Source organism: Notamacropus eugenii, chromosome 4 (assembly GCF_028372415.1).
Source record: "Notamacropus eugenii isolate mMacEug1 chromosome 4, mMacEug1.pri_v2, whole genome shotgun sequence".
In the NCBI taxonomy this organism is placed as follows: domain Eukaryota; kingdom Metazoa; phylum Chordata; class Mammalia; order Diprotodontia; family Macropodidae; genus Notamacropus; species Notamacropus eugenii.
In genome coordinates this window covers 189,498,454-189,515,055 of record NC_092875.1, presented here as the reverse complement: position 1 = coordinate 189,515,055, position 16,602 = coordinate 189,498,454, and the positions used below count along the sequence as shown (strand labels likewise).

At 38.3% G+C, this 16,602-nt stretch overlaps 1 pseudogene; it reads left to right on the top strand.

Moving 5' to 3' along the window:
- Positions 1–10,637: 10,637 nt before the first annotated feature.
- On the top strand, positions 10,638–11,044 carry LOC140502387 (ATP synthase F(0) complex subunit C2, mitochondrial pseudogene; annotated as a pseudogene).
- The last annotated feature ends 5,558 nt before the right edge of the window (positions 11,045–16,602 follow it).

Genomic DNA, 16,602 nt, shown 5'->3' with positions numbered 1-16,602 from the left:
ATATTGCAAGCAGCTAGAAGGAAACAATTCAAGTATTGTGGAAATACAATCAGGATAGTACAAGACCTGGCACCTTCTACATTGAGGGATAGAAGGGAATGGAATAGGATATTCCAGAAGTCAAAGGAACTAGGACTGAAGCCAAGAATCACCTACCCAGCAAAACTGAGTATAATACTTCAGGAGAAAAAATGGTCTTTCAATGAAATAGAAGACTTTCAAATTTCCTGATGAAAAGACCAGAGCTGGAAAGAAAATTTGACTTTCTAACACAAGAATGAAGAGAACCATGAAAAGGCGAACAGCAAAGAGAAATCATAAGGGACTTACTAAAGTTGAACTGTTTACATTCCTACATGGAAAGACAATATTTATAACTCTTGAAACATTTCAGTATCTGAGCACTGGGTGGGAGTACACACACACACATATGCACACACGCACACATACATAGAGACAGAGTGCACAGAGTGAATTGAAGAGGATGGGATCATATACTAAAAAAAAAAAATGAAATCAAGCAGTGAGAGAGAAATATTGGGAGGAGAAAGGGAGAAGTTATATGGGGCAAATTATCTCTCATAAAAGAGGCAAGCAAAAGACTTATTAGTGGTGGGATAAAGAGGGGAGACAAGAGAAAAACATGAGATCTACTCTCATCACATTCCACTAAAGGAAAGAATATAATGCACACTCATTCTGATAGGAAAACCTATCTCATAATACAGGAGAGTGGGGGACAGGGGCACAAGCAGGATGGGGGGGAGGATAGAGGGGAGGGCATGGGGAGGAGAATGCAATACGAGGTCGACACTCATGGGGAGGGAAAGGACCATAAGAAAATAGAAGTAATGGGGGACAGGACAGGATGGAGGGAAATATAGTTAGTCCTATACAACACAACTAGTATGGAAATCATTTGCAAAACTAAACAGATATGGCTTATATTGAATTGCCTGTTTTTCAAGGGGAAGGGGTGGAGAGGGAGGGAGCTAAGGAGGTTGGAACTCAAAGTGTTAGGACCAAATGTAATGTTCTTACCACTGGGTAACAAGAAATACAGGTTAAGGGGTCAAGAAAGCTATCCGGCCCTACAGGACAAAAGAGAAGACGGAGACAAGGGCAGAGAGGGATGATAGAAGAGAGAGAAGATTGATCACAGGGGCAATTAGAATGCTTGGGTCTGGGGGGGGAGGGGATAAAAGGGGAGAAAATTTGTAACCCAAAATTTTGTGAAAATAAATGTTAAAAGTTTAATAAAAAAAAAAAAAAGGAAGGGGATGGAATAGATGATCTCTAGATCCCTTTTCATCCTATGATTCTATGGCATTCTACAATTTTCATTAAATAATACAAAAATATATCATACAATCCATAGGAGAAAATCTTATATCTCTAAGAAGCTGTAATGTTCAGGGAATTTGAAGATCTTCCCTGCCCCTTACTAGACCCATGTGACCTGCTTTGAGCTCTGGCTCAGCCCACAGCCTGAGTCACATGGAGCTGATGGTGGGAGCAGCTTGCTGAACAGGTGGAGCAGGAAGAGAGAGTGAGGTGGAGCTGAGAGAGAGGCAGCAGGCAGAGCAGAGCAGAGCAGCTACCCTGGGTGAGAGAGGGGCATTTTGCCTAAGAGAGCTTTTTTGTGTGGAGGCCTGACAGAAGAAAGGCTTAGGGATGGTGGTGCTCCCTTTATTAGTAATGTGTACAAACTTCTTTGTTACCATGGTGGAACTGGCTTCCTGACATCTGAATAAATATTTTGGTTTCATCTTTGAGGAAGAGAGCTTATATTTTGTGAATTTACCCTGGAAATAGGTCTGTATATCCATAGTGGCTGCTGTGGGTATTGCATTGGCACTTACCGAAGCTAATGTTAAATTTTGGAAAAAATATATAACAGGCTGTTGTACATGTAATATAGTGTTCTGTGTCAAATAATAGTGCTCTAAAAAAGTACATAAAAATGTTCACTTAATAGAGAAACCACCTTTGTGTCCTGGTTAAGAAAAAAATCCTCTAACCAAGGTCATGTGTCTTGTATATTCATAGTTTTACAATCCAGTAACAGAAATAATGAGAGGTCAGAAAGCAGCTTTTTCACTCTCTGGACTTTAAGTTTCTGAGCTTCAGTTTTAACGGAGCCACATAAAAGAATTCATATTTAGCATGAACACCACAGGGGCTCCACTATATTTTCTACTCATTAAAGAGGTGGTCTAGAGAAGTAGCTTTGTACTAAAGGACTTGATGTCCTAAAGGGCCATAGAGGCAGTCCTTTAAAACTTGACATCTCTGACTCTGCGACAGCACACCCATATTTATCAGGTAATCATGCAGGGCTAGAACTATGGAAAACCTGGCATGACCACAACAAAGGGACTGTGACATAACCAGTATAGCAGTCTGGGTCAAACAAAGCTTAGTCAGCACTGCTAAGGGAAAACAGTGTGCTAGAGTAGAAAGGGTACTGGCTTTGGTGCTGGAAGGTCTGCATACAAATCCAAGTTCTGCCATTTTTTACCTAAGAGACCTTTGGCAAGTCATTGAATGTTTCTGGGAATCAGAAAGAGTAAATATTATAGCAAGGATGTGTTGGGTTGTGTGAAGCTACCCTATCAAGAGCCTTCTCAGTTCTGAAATTCTTTATTTTATGGCTTTATTTTCAGTTGTTCAACAGTACGGCTGATTCATTGTTTTGTCTAGCTTGTATAGTCAGTTGAGTACAAATTATCTCATGACATGGTCATTAAAAACTGGCTAGTAAATTTAAAAAACTTGCTTCTTACAAATCCCATCGCTGGAAATCTTAACCAGAAGAGTTTCATATTTTTCCAATGGTCTGGCACTGTGAAGAATTTTTTCCCTTTGAATTATATTTCAAAGTTAAGTTACGTCAAATATGTACTCAGTTCCTCCTGTGTGCTATAGAAGAAAATGACAAACTACTCCAGTATCTTTGCCAAATAAACCCAAATGGGGCTACAAAGAGTCAAATGTGACTGAAAATAACTGAACAATGGCACATAGTAGGCATTTAATAAACACTGATTGGTTGACTGCCAGGAGCTTTTTAACAATTTCTAAAGACAAAGAGCAGGTAGATGGCACAGTAGACAAAGTGTCAGGGCTGGAATCTGGAAGAACGGAATTCAAATCCAGCCTCAGCTGTGTGACCCTGGGCAAGTCACTTTACTGTTTGCCTAGTTTCCTCATTTGTAAAACAAGTTGGAGAAGGAAATGACAAACTACTCCAGGGCCTCTGCCAAGAAAAACACAAATAGGGTCAGGAAGTGAACAACAACCACCAAAAAAAAAAAGAGGCAATCCCTACCCTCAAAGAGATTACATTTTAATGGGGAAGATAACATATAAAAGGGACTGAAATATTCTGGAGTGAAGCCTAGTAAGAAATGAAGGTTCTTGGAGTAAGAAGCTCTCTGCTTCCCAATCAGAGGAAGGGGTCCCAGGGGACTTCCGAGCTGTGAGTTTCTGAGATCCAGGTTTGAAGTGATTTCCCATAGGCACAGTCACCAATATTCATCTAGGTAGCTCTTTTCTTTCTTTTTCTTTCTCTTTCTTACTTCCTTCCTTTCTTCCTTCCTTCCTTCCTTGCTTGCTTCCTTCCTTTATTTCTATCTTTTTTTTTTCTTTGTTTAGACTAGGTTGCCCAAAAGATTGTGGATATCCTATAGATACATTGTAATAAGATTTTATCAAAACGTTTGGCAAAATCTCCCATGACATCTCTGAAGATTAAAATGGAGAGGTGGATCTATATGCTAGTACAGTGAGGCCATTAAGAACTGCGTCTAAAGATTAATCATTACAATGGAGTCAATGTCAACTTTGGAAAGAACGTTGAATTTGGAGTCAGAGGACCTGAGTCAGATGCTGGCCCCTAAGAACTTGCTGCTCATGTGACCTTGAGCTGCCCTATTAGGTTCTCTGGAACTCAGCTTCTTTTTCATCTATAAAATGAGTAGACTGGGAAAGATAATCTCTAGTATCTCTTCCAATTAGTTTTAAGTCGATGAACACAAAGGTTTCTTTTGGAATGACTAAAAGATTTGTTCTTAGTCCTGTGCTGTTCACTAATTTCAATCATGTCATAGAAGGCATGCTTGTTAAATGTGCAGATGACAGGAAGCTGATAGGGATGCCTTCCATGATAGAGTTGATTCAATTCTACAATATTTAACAATTACATACTGTATAAAAAGCCCTGTGCTTGGTTCTGGGCAAGGATAAAATCAAACTGCCTCCCTCCTCCGAGGGCTTATACTCCACTTGTATAATGTGAAGTAAAATGCAGGTGAAATAATAAGTGCCACTTATATATCACTTTAAAGTTGACAAAGTGCTTTAAATATATTATTTCATTTGATCCTCACAGCAATCCAATGAAATAGCTACAGTTATTAACCCCTTTGTATAGGTGCTGAAAATCAAGACTAAATGAGATTTAGTGACCTACCCAGAGTCATTAGTAAGTGTCTGAGGCAGGATTTGAACTCAGGTCTTCCTGATCCCAAGTTCAGAGCTCTGGGACAAGGGAACTGGGGGAAGTTTTGTAAAGAAGGTGGCACCTGTGATGGCAGAAAGACAGAGAGTCTTGTACTTTCTCTTAAAATGAGTCTTAATTTCAGTGTAAATTGAGTAGTCATGTACATCGTCTACTTTTTTCCTTTGCCTTACTTCTTGTGTAAAGATAGCCAAAAGATAAAACAAGATCTGCCTAATCTCGAACTCCATTGGACTAGCAGATTTGAGTCTCTGTTCTTTCACCTGGAACATAGCAAACTGTCACCAAGGCCAGTGGATGGTTATTTGTAAACCCAGCATGACTGTATGCTTTTTTTATAATATAAATAAATATTTATGGGACATGACATCTTCAGAAATCCAGTTGGTCCACAAAGACTTCCCCGCTCTAAGGACAATCAATGCTTTTACATGCCATGGCTTGTAACTACAGATGAAATAGTTTTACCAACTTGTACCCAAAATAAACAGCAGATCTTTTTCCCATAGCACATTTGAGCAGAGTCTTGAAGAAAGACAAGGATACTGAGAGGAGGAGATGAGGAAGGAGGCCCTTTTTCCTAATCAGGGATGGGGAGAGCTTGTATGGAGATAGAAAATGACAAGTCAAGTTTAGGGATAGCTAGTATTCTGTACTGACTAGTAGGCCAGATGACAGTCAAGATCTGAAAGTGTTTTGATAACCTAAAACAGTGGTGTCAAACTCAAATAGAATGGAGGGATCACTAAATCGTGCATAAGGATTCCTGGGTACCACATATTGACTTAGAAAACTGCAAATGAACATTATCTATATTTTATTTGTCTTATCAACTATTTCCCAATTAAATTTTAATCTGATTCAGACTGCACTTGCAAGTGTTATAGTTTGCATGCAGCCAGTGGGCAGCACGTTTGACACCTCTGGCTTAGAATGTTTGACTAAATCAAATACAATAAAAATTACTAGGTAATTATTATCATTATTAGATAATTAGTAGGTCAGGTTCTATACCCTGGTTCAAAATTATGGAAGTACGAAACAAGGGAAGTGGAGCTAGTAGACAAGCTCAATCTGAGTAAGCAGAGTGACATCATTCCAATGCTAGTATCCATAATACGGATGAGATCCCAGCTCACATTTATTTGTTTTTGTGTTTTATTGATTTATTTTGTCTTCTACACCATAACTATTTCCTGATTTTCACCACACTTCCATTGTCATAAAGAATGTTAACCAACAGAGCTACTGCATCTGACAACTTATAAAAATCTTTGATACTCACAGTCCCCATTTTTCTACCAAGAAGAGGAAGGCATATTTTTTTTCTCTGATCTTTGGAACCAATATTGGTCATTGTCTGGATTATAATTATAGAAGTCATGTCCATGGCAAGAATGATAAAAATTTAGACCCTGGTCACAAGTCTTTCCTTATTCTTAACCATCCTCTTTACAACTGCTGAAGTGATTTTCCAAAAGGACAAGTGTGACCATGTCATTTCTCTATTCATTAAATTCCAGTACCTTCCTATTAGGGAGCTAGGTGGCTCAGTGGATAGAGCACTGGGTCTGGAATTAGGAAGACTCAATTTCCTGAGTTCAAATTCTATTTACTATCTGTGTGACCCTGGGCAAGTCACTAAACTATGTTTGCCTCAGTTTCCTCATTTGTCAAATAAGCTGGAGAAGGAAATGGCAAACCACTCTAGTATCTGTGGCTAGAAAACCCCAAATGGAGTCATGAAGAGTCAGATTGAACAACCACAAATCTCCTTATTACCTCTAGATTCAAATATAAACTCCTTTGCTTAGCACTTAATCTTGTCTCTGACCTAACTTTCCAATCTTATTATACATTGTTCAACTTCATACACATTTTAGTCCAAGAAAACTTCCCTCCTTACTGTTCCTCATATGTTGTGCTCCACCTCCCAGCTCCATGCCTTTGCATTCCCTTCTCCCTTCCATCTCTAAGAATTCCTGATTTCCTTTGAGACTCAGCCCAAGCTTTACGCTCTCAATGTAGTTTTATCTGACTTCCAACACACCATGGCCCTAGCTGCTAGTACTCCCTCCAAAATCACCTAGCACCTATTTTTTTGCATCCATAAAAGCATATGCTATCTCCTTTGGCTAAATTAGAAACTTCATGAGGGCAGGGACTTTCACTCTTATTTTTATATCCTTGGTGCGCAGCATAGTGCCTGGCACTTAGTAGCTAAATTTTTGTTAATTGATCATATTCTGAATACTGGGTTTAGCTCTAGGTGCCATTTTTTTATGGAAATCATAATAAAACCCGAGCAAGTTCATAAAAGGGCAATGAGAAGAGTGAGGGGATGGAAAAACCTGCCAAATGAGCATGTGTGAAAGAACTGAGTATCTTCAACTTGAGGGCATCCGATAATGGTCTTCAGGTATTAGAAGAGCTGTCAAGAAAAGAGACTTTAGGGTCAGCTAGCTAGGTGGCACAGTGGATAAAGCATTGACCCTGGAATTAGGAGGACCTGAGTTCAAATCTACCTCACTCACTTTACACTTACTAGCTGTGTGACCCTGGGCATGTCACTTAATCCCAATTGCTTCACAGAAAAAAGGTTCTAGATTGATTCTACTTGACCCCAAAAGGCAAAATTAGGAGTAGTCAGTGAAAGTTGCAAAATGACAGCATTAAGCTTAAGTAAGGAAAATGTCACAACAGCAAGGGATATCTTAAAGTGAAATGGACTCCCTTCCTGGAGGTGTTGAAGCAAAAGAGACATGAATTGCAGCAATGCTGTAGAAAGGATTTTTGTTCAGGAAGGGGCAGCTAGGTGGTGTAAAGGATAAAGCTGCAGACTTGTAGTCAATTATGCCTAAGTTCAAATCCAGCCTCAGATACTAGCTATGACCCTGAACATATAACATATAACCTCTGATTGCCTCCATTTCCTCATCCATAAGACGAGGATAATAATAGCACCTGTATCCCAGGGTTGTTGGGAGGATCAAATGAAATAAGAACTATAAAGTGTTTATCACAATGTCTGGCACTTGGCAGATGCTATATAAATGTGAGCTGCAATAATAAAATTATGTATAAAATTATTATGTATAACATAATAATTATTTATGACATTATTATTTATAATATAATAATATAGTATTATTATACATAGGATCTTCCACAGCCAAGAGTAGCTATGAGGCAATTGGTTGGCTGTATCTTCTCCAGAATCTCTTTGCCAGATGACGTTTGAGAGTACTGAGCTAGAAATATTATTATTCCCAACATGAGTTCAGGACCCTGTCTGTACCCATCAGAGTCTGAGAGGAGATGATAATCAAAGTGAGTGGTAATATGGTTTGACCTGCCTGGCACATGCTACCTCCTGTCTCTCCCTCTATAAATATAATGAACTATATTAATAACAAGAACAAAAGCATATGCTTATAGTAAAAGGTGTCCAAAAAGCTTTTGACAAAATACAACACTAATTTCTGTTAAAATCAAGATTAGGAATAAATGGATCTTTCTATTATATAAAGAGCCTGCCTTAGAGTAGTAATAGGGATACACTAGAGACCTTTCCAATAAGATCAGGGGTAAAGCAAAGATGTTCATCATCACTACTTATTTGATATAGTGTGAGAGATGCTAGCTATAACAATAAGGCAAGAAAAATGAAATGAGGGAATACATATAAGCTTAGAGGAAACAACATTATCAGCTTTTGTACATGATATGATCTACTTGGAGAATCTCAGAGGGCCAACTACAAAAGTAATTGAAACAGTAACCTGAGCAAAATTTCAGAATACAAAATAAATTCTCATAAATCCTAAGTATATTTTTATTACAAATAAACCAAGTTGGACAATGCATAAATAAAACTTCCATTTAAAATAACTACAGAATATATACAATTCTTGAGATTCTACCTATCAAGGTATAAACAAAAAGGGTATGAATATAGCTAGAAAACTCTTTTCAAAGAAATAAAAATAACTCTAAGTGGGAAAATATTAATTGGTCATAAAATTGATAATACTTCCTGAATCAATATACTCATTCATGCCATACCAATCAAATAGCAAAGGATTGCTTTGTGGAACTAGGGGAAAAATAATAGCATAATTCATCTGGATGAGGAGCTTTAGGAAGCCCAGTAAGAATGGATTCTGAAAGATTTTCAATGTGTCAAATGAGGAGGGAAAATACAGAGAGGTTATGAGGTGTTGGAGGATTGGAAAGGTGCAGAGCAGGGCAGGTTATAGATCTATAGGAAATAGATCAATTTATATTTAAGTCTGGAGATGATAAGGAAACACTGCAGTTTATTGAATAAAGGGTAGAGATAAACGTGGTCATATATGCACTTTTAGAAGATTAAGTTGACAGCTGAGTGAAAGTTTTCCAGGAAGATTTTTTTAAACTGTAACTTTACTGATAATGAACATTGATGCTTTTGGTACCCAGTAGGGTTACAGGCAAATACAAATGTCCTAATTTTTAGCTAAGTAATAGTCGAATGACTTCTCTTAATTGATTACAAAGAGTCCTTCATGGGAGTGCTACATTTATCTTTCCCATCCAAATGTGTATCCATCTGGCTCTTGTGATCAACATAAACATACAAGTAAGTGCTATTCTATGGACAGGGATGTGTGAGTTTCCTCAGGTAACTGGCATCTCTGGCTTTTTCTATTTGTCCTTTATAGAGCCCACTGGATGAAACATGAAGTGATCTTATGTGTTTAATTTCATAGTATGCTCCCTACTACTCTTTTGGTTCATTCTTATCCACTATTCAAAAGGTCAATTTAGAGGCCAAAAAGTGTTCCAACAATTCCAAAGGACTCATGAGGAAAAATGCAATCTACTTCTAGAGAAAGAACTGATGGAGTCTGAATGCAGATCAAAGCATTTTTTTTTCACTTTATTTTTTTCATGAGGTTTTTTTTTTTTTTGGTCTGTGCTTTCTTCCACAACATGACTAATATGGAAATATGTTTTGCATGATTGCACATGTATAACCTATATCAAATTGCTTACAATCTCAGGGGTGGGGGAAAAGAGGAAGGAGGGAGGGAGAGAATTTGGAACTCAAATTTTTGAAAAACATGTGACAAATTGTTTTCACATGTAATTTGGAGAAAAATAAAATATTCATTTAAAAGACAAAACCAAAACAAATTAAAACAAAAAAAAGTATTCCAAGTATGCTCTCCACTCCCCCTTCCACCTGAATGGATACTAACAATCATAGGATCATAGATTTAGAACTGAAAAGCAGACCTCAGAGGTCATCTAATGTAATTTCCTCATTTTATTTACAAGAAAATGGTTCAGAGAGTCCGTCAATAAACATTTACTAAGTACTTACAATATGCCAGGTACTGTGCTAAAAGTACTGGCGATACAATGACAGGTAAAATACATTTCTAACACTAGAGGAGCTCACAGTCTGAGAGACAATGGGAGAGACAACTATATAGAAACACACCATATACAGGATAAACTGGACATTTCCAGCAGAGGAAGTGATTAGAATTCAGAAGAGTCAAGAAAATCTTCCAGTAGAAGGCAGAATTTTACCTGCTTCTTGAAGGAAGCCAGTAGGCAGAGGTGAGGAAGGAGAGCATTCAACGCATGGGACACAGCCAGTGAAAATGTCTAGAGCTGGGAGATGGAAGTGTCTTGTCAGCAGAAAAAGAGGGAGGCCAATGTTGCTGGATTACAGAAAATGTGCAGTGAGGAGAGGAGGAGAGGTGTAAGGAAGAGGTAAGGAAGGTTGTAAAGAGTTTTTAACACATACAAAGTATTTTATATTTGATTCTATAGGTGAAAGGAAGTCATTAGAGTTTGTTGAGTGGGGGAGGGTTGTGTGATATGTTCAGTCCTGGAGTTTAGTAAGATCACTTGGACAACTGAGTGGAGCAGAGGCTGGAGTGGGAAGAAACTTGTGGCAGCATACCAACCAGCAGGCTATCACAATAGTCTAGATATGGGGAGATGAGACCTGCATCAGGATATTGGCAGTGTCAGAGGAGGGAACATATAAAAGATGTTACCAAGATAAAATCAATAGGACTTCACAAAATATTAAATGTAAGAGATGAAAGGGTGTAAGGAGCCCCCTCTCTGTCTCCTCTGCTCTGCCGGCAGCTCTTCAGCTTTGCCCCTCACCCCTTGAGAATGTATGCCTGCACCAAGCTCATCTCTGCCCCTGCCCTTGTGAGGAGCAGCTCTCAGCTACTGAGTAGACTTTTATCTGCAGTGGTACTAAAATGGCCAGAGGTTCGGACAGATGAGAACCTCAGCATTTTGGCAGCATCAGGTCCCTTGACCTCACTTGTCTCCCGATGTGGATTCCTAACTAACGCTGTCTCAAGGGGCATTGACACAGCAGCCAAGTTTATTGGAGCTGGGGCTGCCACTGTGGAGGTGGCTGGCTCTGGAGCTGGTATTGGGACAGTATTTGGAAGTCTCATCATTGGTTATGCCAGCCACTTCCATCAGGATCCTCCCTGCATTTGATCTATCAAGACCATCCCTGGGACCCCAGACTACCTGGCCAACACCTGGATTCTTCCCTCAGTCTTTTTCTGTATTTAAGTTCCATCTCACCTCCATGAAGGCACTCAGATTCAATCCAGCTCAGACTCTGTCTAGTTGAGATTCAATCTAGCCCGCTTGTGAATACAAGCGTTACACATGCTTAGGCTCCTTAAGAGTCAATCCAGTATGGTGAATCTTTAATAAACTTTGTGTTTCTTTGGCTTTGAAAAAAGAAAAAAGAAAAAAAAAGAAAGGGTTTAAGGAGCTAAGAATGACACTTAGGCTTTGCACCTGGATGACTAGGAAGATGGTGGTGGTGGTGGAAGACAGGGATATTAGAAAAGAAGAATATTTTGGGGGAGAAGACAAAGAGTTCAGTTTTGAACATGTTGGGTTTCAGATGTCTACTGGACATCCAGTGTGAAATGTTTCAAAGACATTTGAAGAGGCAAACCTGGAGATTAGGATACAGATTAGAGCTTGATAAACAATCTGAGAGTCACCTCTATAGAGATGAGAATTTAATCCATTAAAGTTGATGAGATCATTGAGTGATATAGCATGGAGACAGAAGAGAAGAGGGCTCAGGACAGAACCCTGGGAAATACATACCATTAGCAGTCATGTTGAAGACAAAGATCCAGCAAAGATAGGTTTTGTGTGATAGAAAGACTCTGGTAGAATCCTTTCTGTTTCTATTTTTACCAACAGCTCATGTAATATTGGAATTCGTTGTTCTTTGAATGTTTCATAGAATTCACTTGTAAATCCACATGGTCTAGGAAATTTTTTTCTTATCTCTCCCTAAATCTATCTTTCCTCTTTTCTTTCCCTTTCTCCTCTCCAAGTTCTGTACCATTTTTCTATTAACTTGAATATTTCTGTAACAAACTCTGTGTGTGTATGTGTGTGTAATCTATTTTTATTAGATCAGATGAAAGCAAATTTATATGATTTCCTCAACACCTCAATCCCTATCACTTTCTTTGCATACTCTCCTACTTGCATATCCAGATTATGTAAGAGTTGGTAAATTTCCCTCCCTTTCTCCTTCTGTCTTCTCCCCTATCCATTTTCCTTCCCTTTCTCTCCTTTTCAAAGCCAAACCAAACCACTGCTTGCCTTTTTTTGTCATTTAATTTTTATTTTATTTTTCATAATTATATGTTAATAATGATTTTTAACATTTTAAAAATTAAATTCCAAATTCTCTCCCTCCTTCCCCTCCTCCTTCCTTGAGAAAACAAATAATTTTATATAGATTATACATGTGCAGCCATGCAAAATATTACCATGCTAGCCATGTTGGAAAAGAAAATGTAAATTAAAAAAAACAACCAAGAATAATAAAGAAAAAAATTTTTTTTAATATGCTGCAATCTGCATTCAGACTCTATCAGTTCTTTCTCCAGAGGTAGATAGCATTCTTTATCATAAGTCCTTCAGAACTGTTTTGGATCATTTTATTGCTAAGAATAACTAAGTCATTCACAGTTCTTCATTGCATAATAGTGCTGTTATTGTGTACAATGTTCTCTTGCTTCTGCTTCTTTCAGTTGACATCAGTTCATGTAAGTCTTCCCAGGCTTTTCTGAAAGCATCCCATTCATCCATTACAATCATATACTACAACTTGTTCAGTCATTTCCCGGTTGATGGGCATCCTTTCAATTTCCAGTTCTTTGCCAGCAAAAACAAGAGCTTCTATAAATATTCTTGTACTTACAGGTCCTTTTCACTGCTTATCTTTTTTTTTTTTTTTACCTTTCTTTATAATATGACCCTTGATGATACTAGAATTCTGAGAAGGGAATAGTTTCTTCTCTCTCCATTAAAATGTAAATTCTTCATCTTTATACAGCTCCTCCATTAGGCACAAATTTACCTTTTTATATTTCTCTTGATATCTGTGATTTCATTCCAAAGTTTCTACTCTACTCTAGCTTTTTCATCAAAACACTTAAAAGTCTTCAATTTCATTTAAGGTTCATTCTCACCCATTAATCTTCATAGTAGTATACTCAGTTATTCTTGGTTATAAGTGTATATGGCAAGGTCCAGATGAGTGTGAATAAAGAATTCCTTGAAGTGATCGTGTGTATTCTAATTCACAGCATTAGAAGTTACAATTACATAAAATGTCATCATTGGTTCCAGTCCAATACAAATATGCAATTTGAATTCAGATAATGCAACCTCTTCATAGGGATCTATTATTCACACTAACTAGGACCTAGCTCTACCTCCCCTCTTTCCTTTATAATGGTAGCTGTCAAATCTTACGTGATGCTGACTGTGGTTTTCTGACACTTCAATTCTTTTTTTCTGGCTGCTGGCAGTATTTTTTTTAAACTTGGAAACTCTGAATTTTGGCTACGATGTCCCTGGAAGTTTTTATTTGGAACTTTCTTTCAGGGGGTAACTGATAGATTCTTTCTATTTTTCACTTTGCCTTCTGGTTCTAACAGTTCTGGGAAGTTTTCATTCATGATTTCTTGAAAGTCATACTCTTTTTTGGGTCATGTATTTTAGGGAGTCAAATCATTGTTGAATGTTTTTCATCCTTGTCCTATTTTAGCTTAGTTGTTTTTTTTATGTGAGATACTCTATATTTTCTTCTATTTGTTTCAGTACTTTAATTTAGTTTTAATATTTCTTGTCTAGTGAATCATTAATTTCTATTTGATTTTTTTCTAATTTTTAGGAATTCTCTTATTTGGGAAGGACTTTGTACCTCTTGTACTAAATCCTTGGTACCTCATGTACTAAGCTGTTAATTTTCCTTCTAAGTCTTTCCTCTAGCACACTCATTTCTTTTCTAATTCTTTCCTCAAAAGATTTCATTCATCTATAATATTTTTTTTAAACTCTTGTTTCATTTCTTCTAGGAATTGTACAGACTCGGCATTGTGGCCAAGATGTGTTTTTCTTTGAAACTTTACATATAGACAAAGTTATTCTCCTCTTCTGGATTTGTCTCTTGGCTGCCTCTAGGTCCATAATAGTTTTTTATTGTCAGTATCCTTTTTGTTTGTTTATTCCTTCTTCTAGCCTTTCTTCCTGACCTGGAACTTTGCATCAAGGCCAGCTTCTACACCCCTTTGTGGGGAATGTTAGCACCTTTCTTGGTTATGATCTATATTCCCTGGGGATCTGCTGCTGATTTCTCTGGGTTTTCCTGTGTTCTTCAAGGATATCAAGGTGCCTCAGACTTAAGACCTGCAAACTTTCAGCATGCCTTAAGCAGACCGATTATGGGTAGAGTATAATTTCCTCATAGTAAGGAAAGTCCTTCATAGGTAGATTAAATGTCTTGCCCCACATCATATACTATTGTTAATAAGCAAGACTTGAAATAATGCCTAAGCTGGTCAGATTTGGGGAATTCAAAAAACAGGGTTGCTGCCACAATTAATGGGCTTATCAGATAATAACATGCAAGCCACTGATAGAATATTTACTAATTTTGAAAAAGTATCTGGATACTCTCTACCTCACTGACATCCTCAGATTCCTATTTTGATCTAGTGTGGAGAAGCACAGGGGTATATCTATATAGGTAGCTTAATACCAGCTTACCCCAGATAAGGCTGGTTCTGCATGGCCCACAAATTTTAGGAATTTGGGAATTTTATAATAAAGGAGGTAAAAGGAGCTAGAACTTTCTACAGTGACACTAATGTTAGGGTAAGTCAATAAAACCAAACACAGAAGTTGGCAATGTTCCTTTTGTGTTGGGAACTACATGAAACTTACTTTTAATGACATTTACTTTTATTACATGTACAATTTACTACAATTACTCTGTCTGTCTCTATCTGTATGCATCCCTGCCTCTGGGCTCCTAATTGACATCCTTCAATGCCTCCTCATTCCAAGCCTATCTTTTGACTGCTGGTTGGTTGTTGTCCTTCATCTTCAAAGAGGATCAAAATGACATCACCAAGATAAAGTGAAATTTCAGTGTGTCCAGCTGTGGCTGATCAGACCAATATGAGCTCAGGATGCTCTACCACAAATTGGGCACAGATAGTTTGTGTGAATATTGGGGGTGGTCATCCCAAATTTGCACATCTTGCATTTACTTTGTGCTGCTTCAATTCTGCTTAGCTCAAAGAGCACAGTACACTTTCTGATGTGGGCATGCCATGCTGAGTGGTCCTGTGGCAGTGTCCCCCATGTTGCATAGTCAAATCCAAAGTTCTTGAGAGAGACCTTGAGAGTGTTTCTTCTTGCCACCATGTGATTGTCTGCCCCATGCAAGTTCTCCATAAAATAATCTTTTTGGCAAGCATACATTTTGCATTTGAACAACGTAGCCAGCCCATTGGAGTTGCACTCTCTGAAGCATAGTTTGAATACTTGGCAGTTCAGCTCAAGCAAGGACTTCAGCGTCTGGTACCTTATCATGCCAGGTGATCCCCAGAAACTTTCTAAGACAGTTCAAATGGAAGTGGTTCAATTTCGTGTCCTGGCACTGGTAGACTGTGCATGTTTCACAAGCATATAACAATGAGGTCAACAATGGCTCTGTAGACCTTCAGTTTGGTAGTCAGTCTACCTCTTCTCTCCCAAACTTTTCTTCAGAGCCTCCCAAACACTGAGCTAGGTCTGGTAATGTGAGCATCAACATCATTGTCAATGTATAAAACCCTGGAAAGTACACTACCAAAGAAAGTAAACTTATCCACAGCATTCAAAACTTCTCTATTTGTTGTAACCGATGGTTCCACATATGGATGGTGTGGTGGTGGTTGATGGAGCACCTGTGTTTTCTTGGTGTTAATTATTAGGCACTGTTGCCAACTGTGTGTTGGCTCAACTTTCCCTCCAAGTGAGCAGCAAACTGTTCATGCTCAAAGAAGAGCTTTAATTTGCTGACATTAATGCTTCTGGTAGTCATTTTGCCTTGGGAGAGGCACTTTTGATGAGTGAATATTTAACTTGGAAAGGATAAGTCTATGATCAGTCCAGCACTCTGCACCACACATTGCTTTTGTCACTCTCACATCTTTCTGTCTCTTTTCCTTACAATCACATAATCTATTGGGGTGTAGGGTGTGTTCAGGGAGGACCTTTGGTATGATGGCTGCAGAGCCCTTTACTAGGAGTAAAGTACAGAAACAGGAGTTTCTTTAACTAGAAACAGTTTATGAATTTGTATTGTTAATGTGATTAAATATCTTCTCCACTCATTAATGGGCCTGGGAAAACTTGTAGGAAGGTCCAGACCTTTTGTTAATGAGGTGTTGGCCCTCAAAGGTTGGGATGCCCTCTGGCTCTGAAAAAGATGTAAATACTCTGAGGGTGAAGTTTTACTTTGGGGTTTACTGACTAGAATGCTTGTTTGGCCAGATGAGGACTCTGCAAGCTGTGAAGGAGACCCTAGTTTGGAAAACTAGATGTTGGTGCTTCCCTCTATGGTAACTATGGTCAGACAGCTGGACCTGTCTGTTGATGGTCAAGCAGAGGAAACTATGTCTGTTGACTTTTGATCTCTCAGTATTTTCTTTGAAGTTCAGGATACTGATTCCCTT